General features: G+C 38.2%; 1 protein-coding gene across 2 annotated transcripts in view; it reads right to left on the reverse strand.

Moving 5' to 3' along the window:
• Nucleotides 1-22565, reverse strand: part of LOC149934744 (homeobox protein OTX1-like) — a 111316-nt gene extending 88751 nt beyond the window's left edge. For both annotated transcript variants that reach the window (XM_090154001.1, XM_090153999.1), the window contains exon 1: nucleotides 22446-22565. The gene's annotated coding sequence lies outside the window, so the exon portion shown is untranslated. The remainder of the gene's footprint in view (nucleotides 1-22445) is intronic.
• Nucleotides 22566-23275: the final 710 nt, after the last annotated feature.

Here is a 23275-nt window from a genome sequence, read left to right on the forward strand (position 1 = left end):
CACCGAAGGATTAACAACCGACGATCCGCGCGAAAGTTATTCCAAACGTCGACAAACCAAAACAAGCCAGCGCGAACTACTTGAAAGGGCGGAAAAGAACGAGCCGCGCGACGGCCAACGACGCAAAAACCCGGGCCGGAAACCTACGCCGCGGGGGTTTGAGCGACAGGTTCGCGCCGAGCTCAAAATAACACCTCGGCTTCTTCGTCGCGCGCTTTACGGCCGAGAGTCGCATTCCTCGGCCGGATAAACGCGTTCGATCGCAGCGTGGCGTGTACGCGTAATACGTACACGCTGCTCGGCGTCGTGTCACGAGGACTTGTCAAACGCGCGCCTGGAAATTAAGTAGCGTCACTCGCGCCAAGGAATGGGTTGAACCCAAAATAATATCTCGGCGTCGCTAATAGCGCGGAAGCAATCCGATTCGGATGTTTCGGAGAGTGGATAGCGACGTTCTGGGTGACAGCGAGGACTCGTCACCCGCTGGGGTATAAAAGCAACGTTTTATTAATCGCTCCGAGCGCATTCCGACGAGAACCACGTCGGCACACAACGAGGGGTCTATTTCTCTATTTGGAGTGCCGACATTTTAAATACACCAAGTTCAGACACGAATGAGATATTTTAAAGAGATTCAGTAATTGCGATGTTTATGGTTACGTGATTTTACGCACCCAATTCGAAATTTTCCCGCAAAACGTGTACGATAAAGAATTTCGTGATTTGCTAAATGTGTTTTCTAGAAAGTGTACCTGAGATTGACCAATGTCCGATGGACACTACCTTCGATAGTTGATTAATTCTTCAATTTCATTTCTTTCAATGTTTTTTTAAAGGAAGTATGAGCCTCATTTAACATTTGTACCATCAAGTTTAACAGAAGCTAGGGGTAATTGGCGCTAGTTACGTTAACGTTGTAGCGTGTATTAAGTTATTAACCGATGAGGTAGAATAAATAGAGATCCAAAAACGCCTTCCAGAACCTACCGTTTCGCGGGACAGTATTTGAGTTGGAGAGTTAGGCCTAGTAAATGATCTTAATCAAATCGTGTTGGCGCCATCTATCGTGTTATTGGAAAACTAAACCTTAATATATTTTAGAAACAGATGGCGCCAACACAATTGGATAAAGTTGAAACTTAAGCCTAATTTTCCTACTCAAATAAAACGTGTTCCGCGAATCACAGATTTGTTTGGATCTCTAGTTCATATTCTACCTCATTGGTATTAACAGACAATTTTTCAATTTAGTTCATATTCGATTTAACCAATGCGACCGTGAACAGTCTACTTATCCATAACTCTTTCAAATAAGCCACGTTCACACTAGGCACTTTGGAACCGTTTTCAAATGGTTTCGAATGATTAAATTGTAAAATTTGGCTTTCTAATGTATTTATCGTATGGCTATTAATACATTTGACACCAAAAATGTTCAATATTATCTTTCGAAACCGTTTAAAAACTGTTCCAAAGTTTCTAGTGTGAACACGGCTAGTCTGCCAGACCTTTCGAAACTACAAACACTTAATTAGCTTGGCCAAATAAACATACATTAATTATATATGTAGTATGGCGTTTAACAACAGATAAATTGTCGCGTCAATTATAATTTGGAAATGAAGTCGTTTACAATAAGTTACAATAGAGTAGTGTCAGTGCTACATCAAGCAACGTCACCCATGCTTTTTCCTATAGAGAAAAAAACGAGCCTAAAATGGCGGCCATGGCTAAGCTACGAGGTGATACTACTCTATTTATCAAAATATTGTGTGGCGAAAAATAAGTTATTTTCAATAAATTTAATATCCACGAATATGTTAATTGTTAATTTCGGTGTGTCTGATTAAGTTTTACGATATACACTCTTTTACGCGCGTCTTTCCCCCATCAAGGACCCTCCCACGATTTGCTCCACAGGTAGCTGCCATAGACGTACTGCACGTAGCTCTCCCGTGGAAAGTTCTTTCCCCCAAAACCCGTTTTCTCGCGTGTAGCACGGTAATGGCGACTCCCATGAAATACGCGCGTAAAAGAATCTATAGTAAACACACAATTCCTACCACATAAAAAATTATAAATATATTTAAAACGATACACGACTTGGAGGGCAATCAGCGCCCTCCCGCGGCGCGTTACTGAAGGAGACGTTCCAAAATTCAATAAATGGCAAATCAACAATCGCGTCGACTAAATCCTTAGCATCCTCTTGAAAATAAGATCCTAATCTAAACAGCCGCGCGTCAAAGAGTGAAAACCGCGTAAGTAGGGAGCAATCGGACCCCCTCCACACGAAGAATAGTCTCTCGATTTCGGAAAAAGACGTCATCGAAGCTTCGCTCCATTCATTGTCTTTTTAATCGCGTTTGTTCCAAATGACCCCGCCGCGTGTAATCCTTTTTAAACGGAGACCAGTACGAGTAAGTTGTCCGGGACACGAATATCCCGACGCCAAGTATAAGGCGCCCGCCGAAGAAACGCGAAGGACAAAAGTAAAAAGGTCTGGTCCCAGAAGCGATCCAGGACCGGATCAGGCACGTATAATGCTTTAATGCGACGATGAGCCGATTAAACTATATATACTAATAAAGCCAACACGCGGTGAAGGAGATCAAGCGAAAGAGGGGGGGGGGAAGCGTGGCGGAAGAAGGCAGTCCACGGGGGGGCACTAAACTGGAAAAGATACATTATTGAGAAGGCCGCCTATAGACGGGAATTAACAAATAGCTGGGGCCGAGCGGCTTAAAGCGGATCCCCTTTAAGACCATCGGCACACATTCGCCTTAATTCTTCTTTAGGAAATGACGTCACGGAATTATTGTCAAACCGGAAGAAAGCGACGAGGATTTAAGGAAAAGGCGGCCAGGACGGAAAGCGGGAGGCCAGCGGGGGGAGCCGCCACTGGCACCACCGGCGACCCGAGAATGAAAGAGTAGACTAAGAGGCGGAGGTGGAGGGGGGAGAATCGGAAGAGGATTTGTGCAAAGCCGCTTACCTGCAGATCAAGGGAAAATGGCACACAAACACCGGCGACCACGTGCGCCGCGAAGAGACTCACTCTGGGTTGGCCCGCCGACTTTCAGAACGAAGGATCACGCTCCTCGAGACAGTCGCCTTTTCGACAAAGTTCGCCGGGACGCAAAAATGACCAACTACGAGCGCCGAGAAACAATGTCCCGGGACGATGGAGATGTCCGAATCGTCGCGACCAGGAACGATTGAAGCAAACCAGGACCGTTGGTGCCGCGACTTGTACGGGGAGTCTGTTTCGGCGGTTTGACACGAGTTCCAGCGACGGAGTCTTTGCGAACCGAAACCCGCGTGCGACTCGCTCGGGCTCTCTCCTCCTCAAATCAGCTGAGCGTCTCCCCCCGCCGACCCCTCCCCCTCTCCCGGCTAACTTCGGCGAGTCGGGCCCGAGTCGCGAACGAGAAAAAGTAGTTCGAGACACGGCGACGAGAATTATTCCAGCGGTGACTTCGGCGACGAGGGAAAAACCTTTGGGTGAAGTTTACGCCTCGTAGGACGTAATATTTCGTACGTCCGACTCTGCGGAACCGCGATTTATAAGTACGTAATAACCGAAAGTGATACCTCGGCAAAAAAAACAACTTTTAGCGGGTAACACGGACGGCAAATCGCGCGAAATAAAAACGGATTTATTCCGACCTCGCAATTTCAAAATCGCGGGAACTTTTTCTTATTCGAAGTTTTTCTCGGAGAGGTTGCGTCTGCCCGATAAAAACGGACGGGGTCGCTGAATTTTATCGGCATTATTTTTTATTATTATATTTTTCTTACTTGTGGCGCGCTTATCTTCCCGAGTTTGCGAAGCTTTCCGCCCCCCCCCTGAGGGTTCACCTTTAAGCCGATTTCCCGGCCCCCTCGTTGCCTTCCCCCGTTGCAACGGATCGGCGGAAAGCGGTCGGCGCAGGTACGTCGCCGTAGCCAATGACGTAAACGGTCCCGCCCGTCGGAGGAGGAGCCGGCCAAATAAATTCCGGGAAGGTGGACGCGCTCTCGTTACGGATAAGAAAAATCGCCTCGCTCGCTTCCCAGCGCGCCATCGCGTCTCGCTCGATCGTTTCTTTGACATTAGCCGATGGCTATTACGTAATGTGGAAGAGAGTGGTTCTCGCGCTGGATTACCCGATTAGCGGGAAGCGAACGGACGCGGACCGTACCCTCTCGACGCCTTTTATCGAGACTACAAGGTGACTCGCTTTTCGTAACGTTTCGGGGGGAGGGTGTCGAAAAATGCCGCGGTTGCGCGGTAAAGACTTACCGTACATTCTTGAAAAAAAAAAAGATTTCCCCCCAAGAATTTATCTACTTCTGCATCCAATTGAATTGAACTTTATGTTTTCATAAGAAAAGAAAACGCGAGTAACGTTAATTTATAACCAAGTTGGCGCAATGTAGAATTCCTAGAAATGTCAAAGTTTCCCACAATTTATGCCCCACGTGTTTCATTAATATGTTCGCGATTTTAATTATAGTGGCAAGGGGAAAACTATGCTCGTCAAACTGCACGCGGTTCAACGGGTATGAACCATGGCTCTAAGGCAGGAATGGATGTTAGGCGCTCAATCGTCATGCGGTGTTATCTAAGAATATGTAATTCGGGCCCGTAAACTAGGGGGCGCTCAAATTCTTTTGGGGAGCGCCTATGCCTTGATACTAAAATTCTTAATTTTTGACTCCCACTCCTGACATTAGTAAATATACCGAAATTGGCTTTATTTTGTTATTTTTTAGATTATGAATTTTGACTTCGTTGAAAACAGTATATTTTATTAAAAATCCAGGTAACCGATGTTATATGATATTAGTTGGTAGTTGAGCAATAGATTTTTTTTGGGGTCGGTCGGGTTGGGGATGCTCAAGTATTCATTTGGGGGAGAATCACCTGGCGCCACCCCTTGTATGTAATTATTTCTTCCGAAAAGTATTTTGAAAAATCAGAGGTAGCCTCTGAAGGTGCGTGATTCAAGCGAATAACATTAGATATATAATATAATATAATATTATTAAATTTAATTCAACTTAATTTTATATATATATATATAAGTATATATATATATATAAGTATCCTATAGCACCTTATCGAAAAAAGCGTATTATATAGCACGGCGATAAAATTATAGTACTGCCCAAACATTGATTCGAATTTATCGACGAATACGATAATTATCGTACGGCCCAAAAATGTATTCGAATTTATCGACGAATACGATAATTTTCGTACGGCCCAAAAATTTATTCGAATTTATCGACGAATACGATAATTATCGTACTGCCCAAATATTTATTCGAATTTATCGACGAATCCGATAATTTTCGTTGTTAAATTAGGCGAAAAGGTAGAAAAGTCCATAATAAAAAGGGGGAATAAAAGCTAAACCCTAACAAATTTAAAGAAATGATAAAACTTCCGAAATAGGTCTTCGATAATATAATTAAAACGCGAAACTCGGACATAATAGATCTTCGAGGCAAAAACAAAGTAATATGTAATTAAAATAGCCAGAATTTCCAGCGGTAGACCTCATCAGTACCGCGCAGGAAATCTGGCTGGCGTCTGAACCGAAAACAGGCGCTATAACCCTAAACATTAAAAATTTCAAATGCGTTGCGTAACAACGGAAATACAAATAGTGGGATATTGGTGGATCTTAAAGTTAATTTTGCACGTGAGTAGCAGGTAAATAAGCCTGCTATACCTCATGATGTAAAGGTACTGTCACGCGCAATAACGTCATTTTGAAATTTGGAGAATTAAATTATAATGATAATTTTCGTACGTCCCAAAAACTGACCCCAATTTATCGCCGTGTACGATAATTATTTGTGTTGTAAGTCGGAAATTTTCCGTTTTTTTCCGAACAAAAATAAAAAAAAGTGTTAATCCCATGATTAGTCTAAAATATTGTTTGCAAATTTAAATAAAGCGCCATTTTCGCCTCATTTTTTCGAATCTCAAAGTAAATTTAAACTAAACCTCTAGACTAGTTTAAACTTATTAACAATGTTACACTAGTATGTTTACTGATATTAAACATTTTATATCGATAAAAAATTAAAAACATTAAAAACCCTTAAAAAGTAATTTATGTTTCAATTTTTTATTTTTACGATTTGCGGAAAATTTTCCGAAAACGTTTCCGGAAATATTTCAGCTTTTTATTTTTCCGGAAAATTAACAACACTAATAATTATCGCGCGTCTGGCAACAGGGGTAGAAACAGAGTGAACAGAAGCGAGAACGCAACTCTTTTTGGGGTTTAAACCACCTTCGCGAAATCGCAAAACACTCACTATTATTTTGGGTAAAATTGAAACGCGAAGTAGTTGCAATGAAAAAGCGCCGAGATAGAGCACTCCCGGAATCACACGAGCGAAAAACGCGGCCGCCCGAGCGGAAAAAGAACGGCTTTTCGGCCTTCTTCCGAGGAAAGTGAAATGGGGAGATTATCGAGACGAAAAACGAGAGCCAACAGTTATGAGTACGTACGCGTCATTTTTACAAGAAAAAGACATTTTTGTTATCATCGAAATTCTAGTGTATAGCGAATGAACCCCGAGTCCACTCGCCTGCTCACTGACCTCGGCCTCCAAGCCAAATCAATTCTTCTTTATAGCCTCTATTCGCCGTTGTATTTTTCGGCACTCTTGATGCCTTTCTACCCCTTCTTAAGTAGGGCATCTTGTTCGCATCAAATTCTTCGTTGGTCAATGATCTAAATTATTTTTTGTTATATTTGATTTTGGTTTTACCCCGTATTGAAAATTTAAATCATAGATTTAAAATTAAATAATAATAAAATAGATAAACCGATAAAAATATAATAATAATAATAAAATAGAAAAACGATAAAAATATAATATGATATGATTATATTTGCATATTTAATTAAATATTTATGATATTTACAATGAAAGTCCGACTAGTTTCGTCGTGCCTAGCATGACATCTTCATATCATAAATATAAATATTTTATTAAATATGCAAATATAACGAAGTCGTTTTTAATTTCATTAATCATCAACTACACATATTGAACTTGCAAACCTCCTAAGCCTTAAAAATATAATAATAATAAAATAGACAAAATGATAAATATATAATAATAAAAAAATAATATAATAAATATATAATAATAATAAAACAGATAAAATTACAAATATATAATAATAAAATAAATAAAATTACAAATATATAATAATAAAATAAATAAAATTACAAATATATAATAATAAAATAAAATTACAAATATACAAAAATAAAATGGATAAAATGATAAATATAAAATAATAATAAAATAGATAAAATTAAAAATATATAATAATAATAATAAAATAGATAAAATTACAAATGTATAATAATAATAATAATAAAATAGATAAAATTACAAATAAAAACAACAGTATTTAAAAGCCAAGATACTTCATGGTTAAAATTTTTATTTATTTACATTGGCGAACTTTCGGACCGCGGTCCCTTTTATACTGTTGTTTTTATTTTAAATTCTAACGCCATGGTTTGTAAAACATTTAAAATTAATGAAGATAAAATTACAATTATATAGTAATAATAAAATAGATAAAATTACAAATATATAATAAAAGATAGATAAAATGATAAATATATAATAAAAAATAGATAAAATTACAAATATATAATAAAAAATAGATAAAATGATAAATATATAATAAAAAATAGATAAAATGATAAATATATAATAAAAAATCGATAAAATGATAAATATATATTAAAAAATAGATAAAATGATAAATATATATTAAAAAATAGATAAAATGATAAATATATATTGAAAAATAGATAAAATGATAAATATATAATAATAAAATGTATAATAATGTAGATTAAGATTAATTAAATTTTTAGTTTTCATTACCGATAGAATCAAATAATCAAAAGAAGAATGATGCTTTAAAAACCAATTAAAATAGAAAAAAATTTAAGTCCAATAAAAATCGATTCTTTCAATAATAAAAATACCGGCAACCCGGTCGATTTAGAATATTCTATATTGAGATTAAACGCCATGTACTCGATATTATTAGATTTCAAAGTAAGGTCAAAAAGATTAGCCGCGTATTCGAACAGGCCCAATTCGTAACCAACATGGCTCTCGGGTTTAAACGTCTGTTAACAAGCTTGGCGACACTGTCGCGAGGATAAGGTCGTCGGGAGAGGGCGCAACCGGCGGAGATAAAGATTGCGAGAGCGATTGACGGAGGGTGCTCCAACTCGGATACATCACGCGCAAACCATCAACCTACACCGAGAAGGGACGCCCAACCGCGCAGGTACACAGCGACCCACCCCTCGTAAACCATTTCTTACGTACCCCCTCTCGCGGGAGAAGCGGTAGCGATGGGCGCTGCCAAGGTGGCGCAGCCACTGGACACTTTTCGGTCCCAAATACCCGCCGCGGTTTCTGTCAAAAGCGACGCTGTTTGTCGAAAACACGTATCCGGCTACTTTGAAAATCGCCGAAGACCTGGTCCACGGACACCACGACCACCGCTAATAAATCGCAGTTCCATTCAATACCCCGTTCCTTTGAGCACGACACGCGGTAAACGCCAACTGGTATCAACGTAAATCGACATTGAAGACGATCCCCGGTGTCAGAGTTGAACGCGGTGACCATCCGCGATCGGTTCGAAGCGGACACCGCAAGGTGATCGCGGCAAAAGACGCGAAAATGGTTCGTATAGGTGGCGCTGCCTGTATATCATAAGTAGGCGCGATAAAAGAGTAGCATCGGCCGCCTACTTATCATAAAGGCCGCGATTCTTTTGACACTGTATGGCCGCTTTTGTGTCGAGCCAACAATTTCCAAATGGATATTTCCATTTGAATGAGTTTGCCCGTGACTGTTTACTTCGTAAGGGTACAGCCGACCCCCCTGACGCTACACCCCGAACCTTTAAACGCGATACGAGAAAAACTATAGCCGAAAAAAAGTGTAGCATATTGGAGCCGACAATCGACATAGTTCAAATAGTGTATATTATACTCGCTCGAAGATATCGAGGGGGGTTTCACAATGCGACAATCGCTACGGAAGGAGCGAAGGCGAATAAACAAACTTTACCTCCGTCTGATAGCTTCGACGGCGGAGTCGGGTGACCAGGGAACGTGGAAGGATATACGCGTAAAGGTGTCGAAGGAGGGAAGCGAAACCGTGTTCGGACGCGGCGGCAGATTCAAAAGAACGCCAAATAATGGCGGCTCTTTTCAAACCTATCAACATCTCAATCTGGCGCGTATATTTTTATACAGTTTGCGAATACTGTAGGCAATCTCCGACCGTTATTATTCGTTCGGTGACAATATCAACTCGTCCGAGGAAAAAAATACGACTCCCTCTGAATTGTGGCTTGCCACGTTGTGTCGAAAAAAGCCCGATCCTTTATTTTATAAACGGATTCGTGGGAACGGAAAATATAGCTTGGCGAGGGAATTTGAATATCATTACGCTTTCGGAGGCAATTATTTGACGGGTTAAGCTCGCGTCGGAAAACGTGTAGAGGAAACTTGTAGCGGCGTATACCATCTACGCTTCTACAAGTTCCCCTTAGACGTATTAGAGTGCCGGTCTAATGTATGCGGTTTTGTGGACGGGGTGCCGTAATTAAGTACCAATAATGTATGAATTTCTACTTCGAGACGATTTTCGGGGTTGCTGTCAAGCCCTCTCAAGCTCCCATCCAAAAAATAATCAAATCAGACCGGTTACCACGGTGAAATTTTGAATTTACGAACGGGGGATGACAATGGCGTAGCGCTAAAATTGGACCCTTCCATTCGACGTTAAGTATTTGATCAGGCGCGTAATGTCAGATCTTTTTTGCTTTTAAGTGTCAAATATCAGAATCTTCAAGTTGATTTCAAGAATTATAATTTTCTTTCTGCATAGTCTACGTAATCATAATGACAGCATTTTTTCACTTTAGTAAGATGAATATTATATGCTTCTGAAAATACACGATGGAAATGGTTTTCGGCGAACTAACAGCTGGTGCCCAAGTTTTTGTTGAGGTATTCTTAGAATGACAGAAATTTTATTTATAATTTTTCGTGGAAATCACGTTGTTTATTTAAAAATATTTTAACTAGAATAGGCGCTTAGATAAACCCCTCTCTGACTGTCTTGCCCCCCTGTTGAAAAATGCTGCCAGATCTATGAATAGAAAATTATCATCTTTGGCAGTATAAAGATAAACCATAGACAAACGAGTTATATGTCCAGTCGCAGCAGCACAAACTCTATAATCGGCTATGAATTATATTTTATTTAAAGAACTATTGGTTTTCTTTTGAATCTCGTGATTTCCAACTATCATAAGGGCATTTTTAAAGGCCCAAAGAAACAAATCCACGATAAAAATCTTGGCAGTTTTACGACGTGCAAATTTTTAAAGCTTGTAAGTCAGTCACGTGGTAGTAAATTGTTCGAAGATATCCATTCAAACAATACCGATGGCAGTTGAAAGTAGCGTGCATTGTCTAGATAACATCAACCGAAACTACCGAATTATATACATGTGCGTGTAAGATTCGACGACAAAACGTAGTAAAAACTTTACGACAAAAGGAAAAGTTACTTTGGAAATAATAATAATAATAATAATTTATTTCGCGTTAAAAATTTAAAACGAGCAGAATAGGCGCTTAAATAAACCCTTCTCCGAGGGGCAGGTCACTTCCTTGATTAACGACGCGCCCCTCGAACGATTAAATAGATTTTATCGTGATTATTTTGATTAAATTCAATTTAATCACGATTCTGTTGATTAAATCACGTTTAATCATGATTAGAATGTTTAAATCTGATTTAATCATGATTGATTAAATCTGATTAAAATGATTAAATCATGATTGATTAAATCTGATTAAAATGATTAAATCCTGATTGATTAAATCTGATTAAAATGATTGATTAAATCTGATTAAATCTTGATTGATTAAATCTGATTAAAATGATTGATTAAATCTGATTAAAATGATTGATTAAATCTGATTAAAATGATTGATTAAATCTGATTAAAATGATTAAATCCTGATTGATTAAATCTGATTAAAATTATTAAATCCTGATTGATTAAATCTGATTAAAATTATTAAATCCTGATTGAAACGATTAAGTTGTGAAAATAGTATGATTAAATCGCGTTTAGAAATTAGAACGAAAATCAAACACAATTGCGATAGAACCATCAATATTAATAATTAAGATTAAATTATCGTACTTTAGTTTTGATTATAATTATAAAATCTCGATTCGACCGATTTTGTTGATTAAATCGTGATTAAAAGGATTAAACCGTGATTAAAACGATTAAACCGTGATTAAAACGATTAAACCGTGATTAAAACGATTAAATCGTGATTAATACAATTACATCGTGATTAAAACAATTACATCGTGATTAAAACAATTACATCGTGATTAAAACAATTACATCGTGATTAAAACGATTAAATCGTGATTAAAATGATTAAATCATGATTAAAATGATTAATACTGATTAAAATGATTAATACTGATTAAAATGATTAAATCATGATTAAAATGATTAATACTGATTAAAAAGATTAAATCATGATTAAAATGATTAATACTGAATAAAAAGATTAGATCATGATTAGAATGATTAAATCTCGTTTAAATCATGATTAGATTTTCTAATCTTGATTACCCTGATTTAATCATTTTACTATGATTAAGACGCACCTAAAATGTCTTGCCCTCCAGTTGAAAAATGCGTAGAAAATTCTGAGCTTTGGCAATATAAAGAGAAACCAAAGACCAATCAATTATATGTCCAATCGCAGCAGCAAACACTTTATAGAGTATAGTATCAGTGCTACATCACGAAACGTCACCCATGCTTTTTCCTATAGAGAAAAAAACGCGCCTTAAACGGCAGCCATGACCAAAGCTACGAGGTGATACTACTAACTAAAAGATAATTCATAGCTGATTATTTCAAAATGAAATTCAGTGTATTTTTAAGAATGAGCCAAAAGCAAATAAAGCGGAAATTGCAACAAGAAACGCGACACCTCGTTTGAAAACTTGCAGATATCCGGAACCCGTCGAGATATCAGTGGCGTTGGAGGTTTAAACCCAGATTAGGTGCTCGTAAATCCGGGTAATTACGGATTTAATCCAGAGCAGCTGATAGCCCGGGATTCCAGCGTAGTCTCCCCTGCACACCCGCAAACCGCGAAACTATCATTTCGGAGGAAAAAAATTCAGTCGACTCCCCAATTTTTATAGTTTCCACGGCAGTTAATCGGAGTCACCCGGCAGAGAAGACACCGAGAAAAGGTTCGACGGAGGCCCTCGTCCACGTCCAACGTGGAAACTAATTGACCCGAACCACGGAAAAATCGCGACGCTATAAAACACGACGCGAAATATCGACATTAAACGAGACGAGTTTCTTACGTCAAGGGGCGCTGACGGCGATGACCATCACCTGACACTTACTAAGAAAGCCCGCGATTTAGACCCAAGTCCGTTCCTGGCGGTGTCGGGTGAGGTAGGGAAGCGAGGCGAAGAATTTACTACCTGCAAAAGATCTGGCTGGCTCGGATAATAAAGAATCCGGCCGCGGAGGGGGACCATTTTTACAAGACGAGCGCGCGGGTTCAAGGCTGTGTAAACATGTTTTCAATAATGTAAAACTACTTAAATTCACGAGCTATTCGAGACACTTATTATAGAGAATTGGTGGGGGGTGGGGTGGGAATGGTGAAAGTGAAAATTTGCGCGAAAACGCCGCTAGGATCTCGACATTTTTGGATGTACAGAATCAAGAATCAGAATTTAAAGGTATAAGTGACGTCATACAGCCCAACCGTAAATTAAATTATCCCGAAAAAACCGCCCACTGTCAGAAATAGCCCATGTTATAGCAACATTTTCACGAAAAAAAGCCGGTTTTTCATGGTAGCTTGTAGAGAAAAGATTGAGATATTTTTATTTCTTATATTTTGGTTTAATTTTCGCGTTGAAACTACCACCCACTCGCTCTCCGTTTTCATAGCCGTGCATTTATAGCGTGCTGCGTTCACAGTGACCTCTACATTTGACCGTGTTTGTATAAAAATGTAAACAAGGTCGCGATTTCAAATAATTATAAATCCCTTCGATTTCGTTTTTCTTATTTCCCATTTTCTTTCAATTGTTTCTATGTCAATTTCGCAGTGGTTTGAATTGTGGGCTATTGGTAATACTGGTAAATATTACAAATAGACCTTGTCCGGTAACACGCCGACCTCATGATGCGCAACAAATTACAATTTACAACCAGTCTCCCATTGGCTGAATGTAGTCACATGTTTGAAACTTTTGCTTGCGCGTGAAAATATCTAGTAGGATTTGATCGACGCTATAGAAGCTATAGTCCCGATCTAGTTTCGCAAGCGCACGCAACTAGCGCAAAATACAAGCGTGGATGGAAACTGGAAAGCTAGTAGCGCTAGCGTGGATGAAAACTGGAAAGCTAGTAGCGCCAGCGTGGATAGAAACTGGAAAGCTAGTAGCGCCAGCGTGGATAGAAACTGGAAAGCTAGTAGCGTTAGCGTGGATGAAAACTGGACAGCTAGTAGCCGAGGGGTCGGACATTTGGCCAAATCCCGTACAAATTTTGGGAAAAAATCCACAAATCCAAAATCCAAGAATTTTGCTCCCATAGACTTTGTATGACAAATCCACAATAAAAAATCCTGGATTTTTAGAAAATCCGAAATCCCGTACACAAAACAGGCAAATGTCCGACCCCTCGCTAGTAGCGCTAGCGTGGATGAAAAATGGAAAGCTAGTAGCGTTAGCGTGGATGAAAAATTTAAAGCTAGTAGCGCTAGCGTGGATGAAAACTATTTATAGCTCACGCCAAATTTGTACACGCTAAAAGCTTCCATGAAAACCCGGAGTAGAAAATTACAAGAAACGCGAATTTTTCGTCAAATAATTACTATACATAAACAATAACCAAACCAATACAAGTATAAATTTTGTTTTTAGCAGAATTGCGGTCACGAGTAATCTTTACCTCGTGGACTCTCCCTCCGTTTTACAAAGTCAGCGCCCAGCGGCTATTTGGTGGAAACCACAAAAACAAGCCCAAAAATCCGCCTCTCGCCCTAGCCTTATTTTCCCCGCAAAGCGCTTTGAAAATGAGCCCAATCGTGCGAGAAAATCTCCCATCTGGCAACTCTGACAAGAATGTATTAGCATTAACAGAGGATATTTATCCGCCAATATTGCTTATTGCTGTCCACATATTATCTGTTCACCTAAACACTTTTTTACAGAGCTTTGGGTCATTCCATGACAAAACGCCTGCCACAGAACACCCGACCCCTTTCGATTTTGCCCAAATTTTGTATACAGGGTTTTTTGGGCCTAGGAAAACGATTTTGACAGTTTCATAACGATCGGTTCAGCCGTTTACGAGATACAGCATACGCGTTTTTTCAAAAGTACGCCTTGACCCCCTAAATGTTTTCTACTATATCTTAAGACATAATTATCGCAAAATCACATGTAATACCTCATTTTAAAGACAATGCGCACCCTAATATGAATATTTAATCAGAGTTGTCATTTGACGTAAATGTCATTAAAATCTGGGCCTTTAAATAATTTGACCTTTGACCTTGCCCAGACACCTCAGTCGTAGGTCAACGATTTTAGCATTTTTAAAATTCCCACTATCGAATACATAATAATCACTCAAAATCTCTAAGTAATATTTGTAGTTTTCGAGATATTAATTTTTGAAATTTACCCCTCAAATTAATGAAAATGCTATTTTATACACGAAACTAGTTGACCTACTAAATAAATTAAAAATATTATTATTTTGGTAATTTTGAGTTTAGAATATCAAATACACTAATTCTTAAATTAAGTTGAGTTATTTACATATTATTTTTAGTTTTGCATGTTATCTGTAGACAGAAGACATCACTAAATTGCTTGTCCTTAGTATAGTCTGGCGTTCAATATTATTGTAGCGTATCTTACTGCACCCTAAAATGGAAATGTGCTAGATATCCCAAGAAAACCCAATATTGCTCTTAATCATATCGATTACGTTTTTAATAACGTAAAAATGTTTTAATATCTTTTTAATATATAATAGTTATAATTGAGTAGTTAAATATATTAACAGCGATAATTGAGTAGCGAAATAGAATTTATTTAACTGTATATTCTCGAACAAAGCCCTGAAATGGATCGAAATTGTTCGTTTTGGAGAGACAGTAGTAAATGTCATTTGCAAACACTTTCGAAAACAGTTGGTATCAACAACCATCTGTCCGAGGATGACAAATTAGTTCTTAGCAGCCGAACAGCTATACCTATGTCCAAAATAAGAAACATATGTCGTCACCACGAAGAACTTTTTATGAAAAGGTATTCAACGAGTCAAAAGAAGTGTATGAATCCTTTTGGGACTCACGACGCTGAAAGAAAGAGTGGACTAAAAACTATTTCATTGGATTTGTTCAAAAAATTAAAGTTACGAGGAATTGAAGTTATCGCTGGAAATAAGTTGTGCATCCAGTGTTTTATGTCTGCTGGAAAAAAAGTAAAGGATGAACTCCAAATACAGTTGGACGTTTCAGAAGTTCACACTGCACAAGAATCACAAGAAAGCGATTCTTTTTCATTTAGTCAACCTTGTTCATCGGGAGATGCGACGCAAGACGACAAAGCTATAGCTTTAGTGGCAGTTAACGAAACTCTAATAAACTTGGGAGAATCTCCTGTTAAAAGAAGTAAGAAATATATTCAATTTGAAAGAATTTATATATGTATACATATATAAATACATATATACATATATTTTTTAACTTTTGTACAGAAGGTTTGTCATCTCGCCAAAAAACAATTCTAAGCAGGACTAAGTTAAACGCTGTGAACAATTCATTGAAACGCAAATTAGAAGAGTCAATGGAAATTTCTCTTGATGAAACAGACGATAATATGGTTACGGACGATGTTTTTAGAAAGCTCGAAGAACATCGATTATATGAGAATATTTTGAACGAACTGAGAGAGAAATTCAATAACTCCAAGACATCATACGGCGAAAAGCTTCAGATCCTGACCTTGTCACCATTTGGAATACAACGCACAATGGAGGAATTTGGAGCACCAGAATACATGGTCAAACGAAGCAGGAATCTTAAATCTAGTCAAGGAATTCTTTCGCTACCAGAGAAACAATCGAAGGGATTAATATTGACCGAAGACGTTAAATCAAAGGTCGTTGAATTTTACGATAACAGTCGTATGACACCTGGACAAAAGGAGTTTGTGTCAGTTAGAAACCACGAGACAGGTCAAAAAGAACATCATCAAAAGAGGCTTGTACTGCTGAACCTGAGAGAGCTCTATAACAAATTCAAGGAAGAGCATGATTTGACGTTAGGATTTTCGTCATTTTGTTATCTACGACCACCTTGGTGTGTATTAGCAGGTTCGTCAGGTACACATTCAGTGTGTGTCTGCACCTATCACCAAAATGTCAAGCTAATGATATCAGCTCTACCGTCTCCTTGTCCTTTAAAATGTGATATCGATTTCATGGCGCTCACCGTGTGTGACACTCAAAACAGGAATTGTATGATGAGGGTGTGCAAGGACTGTCCTGGGAAAAATGGTCTACTTGAAAATGAATATTTAACGAACCTTTTAGAAGATTTTGAAAATATAAAGTTCATGCAATGGGTGACAACTGACAGCACAAAGCTCATGACCTTGAGCGAGAGTGTTGAAAACTTTTTCGACTCTTTGGCCATTAAACTACTTGAACTAACGCGTCATCATTACACATCTAAGTCGCAATCTAATTATCTTAAAAACCTCAAAAAAACTCTAAAACCTGGTGACGTAATTGTTCTCGGTGATTTTGCGGAGAACTATTCCTTCGTAATTCAAGACGAAGCACAAGGGTTCCATTGGGACAATTCTCAAGCGACAGTGCATCCCTTCGTAATCTACTTCAGGGTAGTCGAAAACGGAGAACTTAACCACTTAAATTTTTGTATTATCAGTGATACCAGAACACATACAACCAATACTGTTCACAGTTTTTTAACTTATCTAATTCCAAATATAAAAACACATGTTCCTAATGTTAGAAAGCTAATTTATTTTACGGATGGATGTGCTGGACAGTATAAAAACAAATACAACAAGATTTTGGTTTGGACGCTGAATGGCATTTTTTTGCCACATCTCATGGCAAGGGACCTTGTGACGGAATTGGCGGAACAGTGAAGCGTAAAACAGCAAGAGTCAGTCTTCAGCGACCAGTGACTGGACAGATTTTGACTCCAACAGATATGTTTAATTTCTGCCTATCAAACTTCGAAAATATCAAGTTCATCTATGTTAAAAAGGAACTTTTAAAAGAAAGGTTTTCTAAAGCCATAACAGTAAAAGGAACTCGAGGGTTTCATAAATTCGTTCCGAAATCGTTAAATGAAATCATGATTTCTCCGTTATCTAATGACGATTCGCTAACCACAGTTAAGGTTTCGACTTTAGAATTGTCAGATACTCGAAATCAAGAGGCTGAAAACTTTAAAGTGGGAAATTTGGTAGCCAGCGTCTACAAAGGCCAACTTTACGTTGGATTAATTGAGGAAGTATCAGAAGAGTTTGGAGACTTCTTTGTAAACTTTTTGCGTCCCCCTGGTATTTCGGACAAATACACATGGCCCAGAAGGATCGATAGCAGTTGGGTGTCAAGTGAAAATGTTCTATGTGCAATTGAAATTCTTGTAGGTTTACCAGATTCGAAAAGCTTACAAATCAAAGAACACGATAAAAATAAAATTACCAAAGCCTTTTCCATGTATAAAGAAGTTTAAGCTGTTTTGTGTAAATAAAAAATTAATTGGTGTGTAAACTATAAAAATAAATGGTTTTGGTATTTCATTTTGTGTGTGGTGGGGTAAATTTCAAAAATTAATATCTCGAAAACTACAAATATTACTTAGAGATTTTGAGTGATTATTATGTATTCGATAGTGGGAATTTTAAAAATGCTAAAATCGTTGACCTACGACTGAGGTGTCTGGGCAAGGTCAAAGGTCAAATTATTTAAAGGCCCAGATTTTAATGACATTTACGTCAAATGACAACTCTGATTAAATATTCATATTAGGGTGCGCATTGTCTTTAAAATGAGGTATTACATGTGATTTTGCGATAATTATGTCATAAGATATACTAGAAAACATTTAGGGGGTCAAGGCGAACTTTTGAAAAAACGCGTATGCTGTATCTCGTAAACGGCTGAACCGATCGTTATGAAACTGTCAAAATCGTTTTCCTAGGCCCAAAAAACTTTGTATACAAAATTTTGGCGAAATCGAAAGGGGTCGGGTGTTAAAATTAAAAAAAAACTAGGTCGTTTTGTCATGGAATGACCCCTTTGTCAAATAATACGGTGAAATTTACTGTAGCTAATTTTTGAATGGGTTCATCCATTCCCACAGAAAAATATATTTTAAATTCGTATTCCATTTCTGCTAGAAAAATTGGTATTGAGGGAATAGTTAGAAATAACTTCTAATTTACATAAAAATGGGGTAGAGTTAAATAAATTTGAAATAAAATTTTCATACAATTCAAAAGTAAAAATCTTGAGCTATAGTTTATGATAAAATTCTATGGTTTTTATTAAATGTGCAAGTTGTAATTGATTCATTTTTCTAGTATGGAGTTTTGAACTGAGCCGATATAAATCAACCGTTTTATAAATTCACAGTAAACCAGCCAAACCCTTCACAGAGACTAAGCAGTGTTACTTCAGTAAGATTTACAATCGTTATAATTTTAAAAAAATCAATTTTGTTTTTCCTTTCTGTAAATACTTATTGATTAAATAAAATATAGAAATATATATATACTTTCTAAAAATTTTACTTAAGTATTTATATACTATCTCTTTGGTTGGCAAAGTTAAGTCTCAGGCCGAAAGTTACGCGAGTTTGTTTGATATCCTAAATATATTTATTTTTCTTAGGACGATCTGCAGGCAAATCCATTCTTGATATAGCCAAGGTAAACTACGCGAAGATAATATATTTCAAAATATAACAATTTTACAAACGGAATATTAACGCAATCAATAAGATTTGACTATTTCACTGTATACAATGGTTTTGATTAAAAATGTATCCGATAAATATGTAAGCAAGGTTTGGCACATATTTATATTTATAATTTACAGAGGGGCTGAATTGAGCGTCCTATTTCGGGAGAACGTTAAATTTCAACGCGTAAACTACACCATGATCGTAGTGATTAGAATATAGAATACATTACGTATTAATTTTGAGTAAAGCCGAGTTCCCACTTGACGAATTTTCGAGACTTTCGCGACGAATTTAATTTTCGTCGTAGCTTTGAGCTTCACTAAATTTCATTCGCACGCGTCAATTTGCTTCGCGAAAACTACATTTTTCGCTAAGTGGGAACTAGCCTTAAGCAGAATATCCGATTAAACCGAAATAATTGAAACCGTTGAAACCATTGAAACCATTTTAGTCAATGGCGTTGAAAATAATCAAAAAATTTAGGCGCGTTTCCTCTAATATCCCGAACATCTTTTAATACGGTAGCGATATATATCCGCGGGTGGTGCCATCTAGGCTTAATTGGGAATAAACAGAGCGTCCTCTCCGCTTAATTGGATGCACCTAAGGGACGCAGCGCGGCGGCTAATTATTTATCCCCAATTAATCCGAGGTGCGGCCATAATTAATGCACGACCATTAATCCGCTCCTTCGATAATTCTCGACGTAAGCGCGGGCCCAGCTGCCGCGATTCCCCGAGCTTCAAATATTCACTGCGATCCGAATTAGCATTCTAATATATTTACAAATGTTGCAATAACTAGGGGATCGGATTTAAAGCTATAATCCACGACCAAGTCCATGATGCGATAGAAGAAGTCCAAATTTAAGTCATTCATCATTTCAGTTTGAATCACACGCTCGATGTTTGAAATGCTGATTTGTGTCAATATTGCTTTTATTTTTAAATTATTCAGCTTTAAATGGTATATTCCCGTTGGACAGAATCCTATTGGGTCGAATTCCCAATGGATCGAATCAAAAAATTTACTTTCCCAATTGATCGAATTCTAATTTTGCAATCCCATTGGGTCAAATCCCATTTATTCGAAAATTGAAATCTGTTTATTTCGTTAGGTTATGTTAGGTTAGGTAAGGTTAGGTTAGGTTAGGTTAGGTTAGGTTAGGATAGGTTAGGTTAGGATAGGTTAGGATAGGTTAGGATAGGTTAGGATAGGTTAGGATAGGTTAGGATAGGTTAGGATAGGTTAGGATAGGTTAGGATAGGTTTCATGCTTTCACTTGTGAGCAAACAAAATGTCGGTCGAATGGGACAGGCGGTCGAATGGAACAGGCGGTCGAATGGGACAGTCAATCGAATGGGACAGTCAATCGAATGGGACAGTCAATCGAATGGGACAGTCAATCGAATGGGACAGTCAATCGAATGGGACAGTCAATCGAATGGGACAGTCAATCGAATGGGACAGTCAATCGAATGGGACAGTCAATCGAATGGGACAGTCAATCGAATGGGACAGTCAATCGAATGGGACAGTCGGTCGAATGGGATTCGGTTGAATGAGAATCGACCCAATGGGACAAAAGCCTTTAAATCAGAGAGTACGAATTAGCGAGGGCCCGACAATGTAGACTAATCATAAAGGATCTCTTTTGGGCCTAAATTATTGTTTTACCAGGGCCCGGGCCCGCTCTCGGTGGCTTTTAGAATTTATATTAGGTGGTTTTTTTTCGCCTGTTCTGGGTTTTTGAGCAGGTTAAAAAGTGTAACCCTATGACGTCATTTTACTCCAATTCTGTCGGGACGAAAAATACGAGTGGGAGTAAGAAGGGACTCAAGGGAGTAGCTAAAGGTCATTTATTTGCCGTAGCAGCCGAAGTTTCGTTTTAGGATGGCGACCGATGGTGAGGTCATCAATATGTGACTCATTTTTCTCATTTATTTAATAATAATAATAATCAGCTAGGCTAATACCCAAGGCACCACCTTAGGCCTAAGTCATCAAGTGACTTTTAATGTCATTAAATAGCATTTAACAATTGGATTTTCGTTATTAAAACCCGTCATGTTTTCGTGAAACGAAATTTAAGCAGACGAATTTTCTATATAAGCAGATGACAAAGCTAGATTACCCCCTCTACAGTCTGCACCTCCTTTCGAGGAAGAGTTAAAAGCGTAATCTTAGAGCTCTGGAACAAGCGAATAAAATCCGGGACAGGGTAAATCTTACCCCGAGATCGGGCGAATAAAACGTTTTAGTGTAAAAAGTGTACACTTTTGGTCCTCGGACAGGCGAAAAAAAAAACACCTATTGACGTGTTGTTTGTAATTTGCCAGCAGGTAATACAACTTTTTTATAGTTTTTTAACTATAAAGTTACAACACAATCTACCACAGGCTGTATACCTGCACTGTAATAAACCACGTATTCATTAGTGGTGTGCGAGTACTCGAAAATTGCGAGTACTCGTTATCGAGTCCGAGTCCGAGTACTCGGACTTGGACTCGGAATACGTAATTTTATTACTCGCACGGGTACCCGATTCCCACGAAAAGGGTACATAATTACTCGAAGCGGACTCGAGTAAATAGATAATTTGAAAATTACCCGGCGAGTCTAATATTACTCGGCGAGTCCATTATTATTGGGCAAGATTATTTAAACAGCGGCAAATAAATTTCAGACGAATTGGCCACGATAACTTAGGACTCGAATTGAACTCGATAAAAATTAGGACTAGAAATGGACTCGTTAAAAACATTCCGGACTCGTATTGGACTCGAAAGCTTTAAACCTAATTCTTTAGGACTCGAGGACTCGATCAAGTCCTTAATATTTGGACTCGAGGACTCGCGAGTCCAAGTTTCTAAGACTCGAGACTCGACTCGAATTTCAAAAAACAGGACTCGCACACCCTTAGTATTCATACAACACACTTTTAGCTGATAGCCTAAGATACTTAACTTACGAGGTCAGCCAATCAATTTCGACCCTGATAGACATTCCATAAGTACTCCGTTCCGAACACGATTCAAGAGCACATCGAAATCTACAAGAACGCGATGTGCCAAACATTTATCAAACGGAAGTGGAAGGCCAAAAAGTGATCTTTTCCAATTGGTCGGTTTGAATTTAAATTAACTCGTACCAGGGGACGCGTTTTTGCAACCTCAAGGACAAAATTGACTGAGAGTTCGGTCGGTATGTAAAGAGACCATTGTCCCGACGTCCCAGCTAAGAAAGTCATCCCGATTTGAGAAGGGTACTTACATAAAGAGCACCAACATCTATATAACGTCCATACATAAATCATCATTCTTTAATCGGACACGGAGCCAGAAAATGAGACGAAGGGTGGATAGCGACAACCACCCGGACACGCCGCTAAAAAAAGAGACGACCAAACCACTTTTAATAATTACGGCGCTTCGAAATAAAAGAATCCCGCAGAGCGCCGGCTAGGATCAAAGGGACCCCCCCCCCCCCGCTTTAAGCCCTGCAGAGTGGGAGCCGACGATACGAGCGACATCTCTCGGAGGAGTTGTGTGTCAGAGAAAAATGTCGCGATTAAAATCTATGGACTAGCGGGTTGCCGGATTTTTCCCAGTAACGAAAGTACAGCCCGTCACCTTACACTTCAATTAATTGTAGCCAAGATGGTAAAGTAGGCGCTGAAAAACAAGCCGTCAAGCGTTATTTTAGATCGACTTTAAAAGTAACTTAAGGATTAAAAAAAATTATTATTTTTAACTAAGCGTAGTTCGTTTGTTTTAGCCTACAGCCGCACGCCACGAGTCGCACTGAGGCTCAGCTCAAATTTCGCGTTAGACTCGTCTCATTCTCGGACTTGCTGACGCGACAAATTCGTTCCAAATTAAAGTAACAAATACGAAAAAGATTCTGAAAGATTTTTGATATTTTTTAAGGAATAATAATATATATCAACGTTAAAAATTAAAAATTTTAAGGGATAACTTATAAAAGAGAAACTTATTTTAGTTATTGAAAAAAAACAGAAGTATAATAGATTGAATGAAACTAAACCTCAATTCAGAAAGACTCACCTCAAGCTCAATATTTTATATAAATTCGTAATATAC

The sequence above is a fragment of the Leiobunum rupestre genome, chromosome 7 (genome assembly GCF_980474605.1).
Source record: "Leiobunum rupestre chromosome 7, qqLeiRupe1.1.hap1, whole genome shotgun sequence".
NCBI lineage: Eukaryota > Metazoa > Arthropoda > Arachnida > Opiliones > Sclerosomatidae > Leiobunum > Leiobunum rupestre.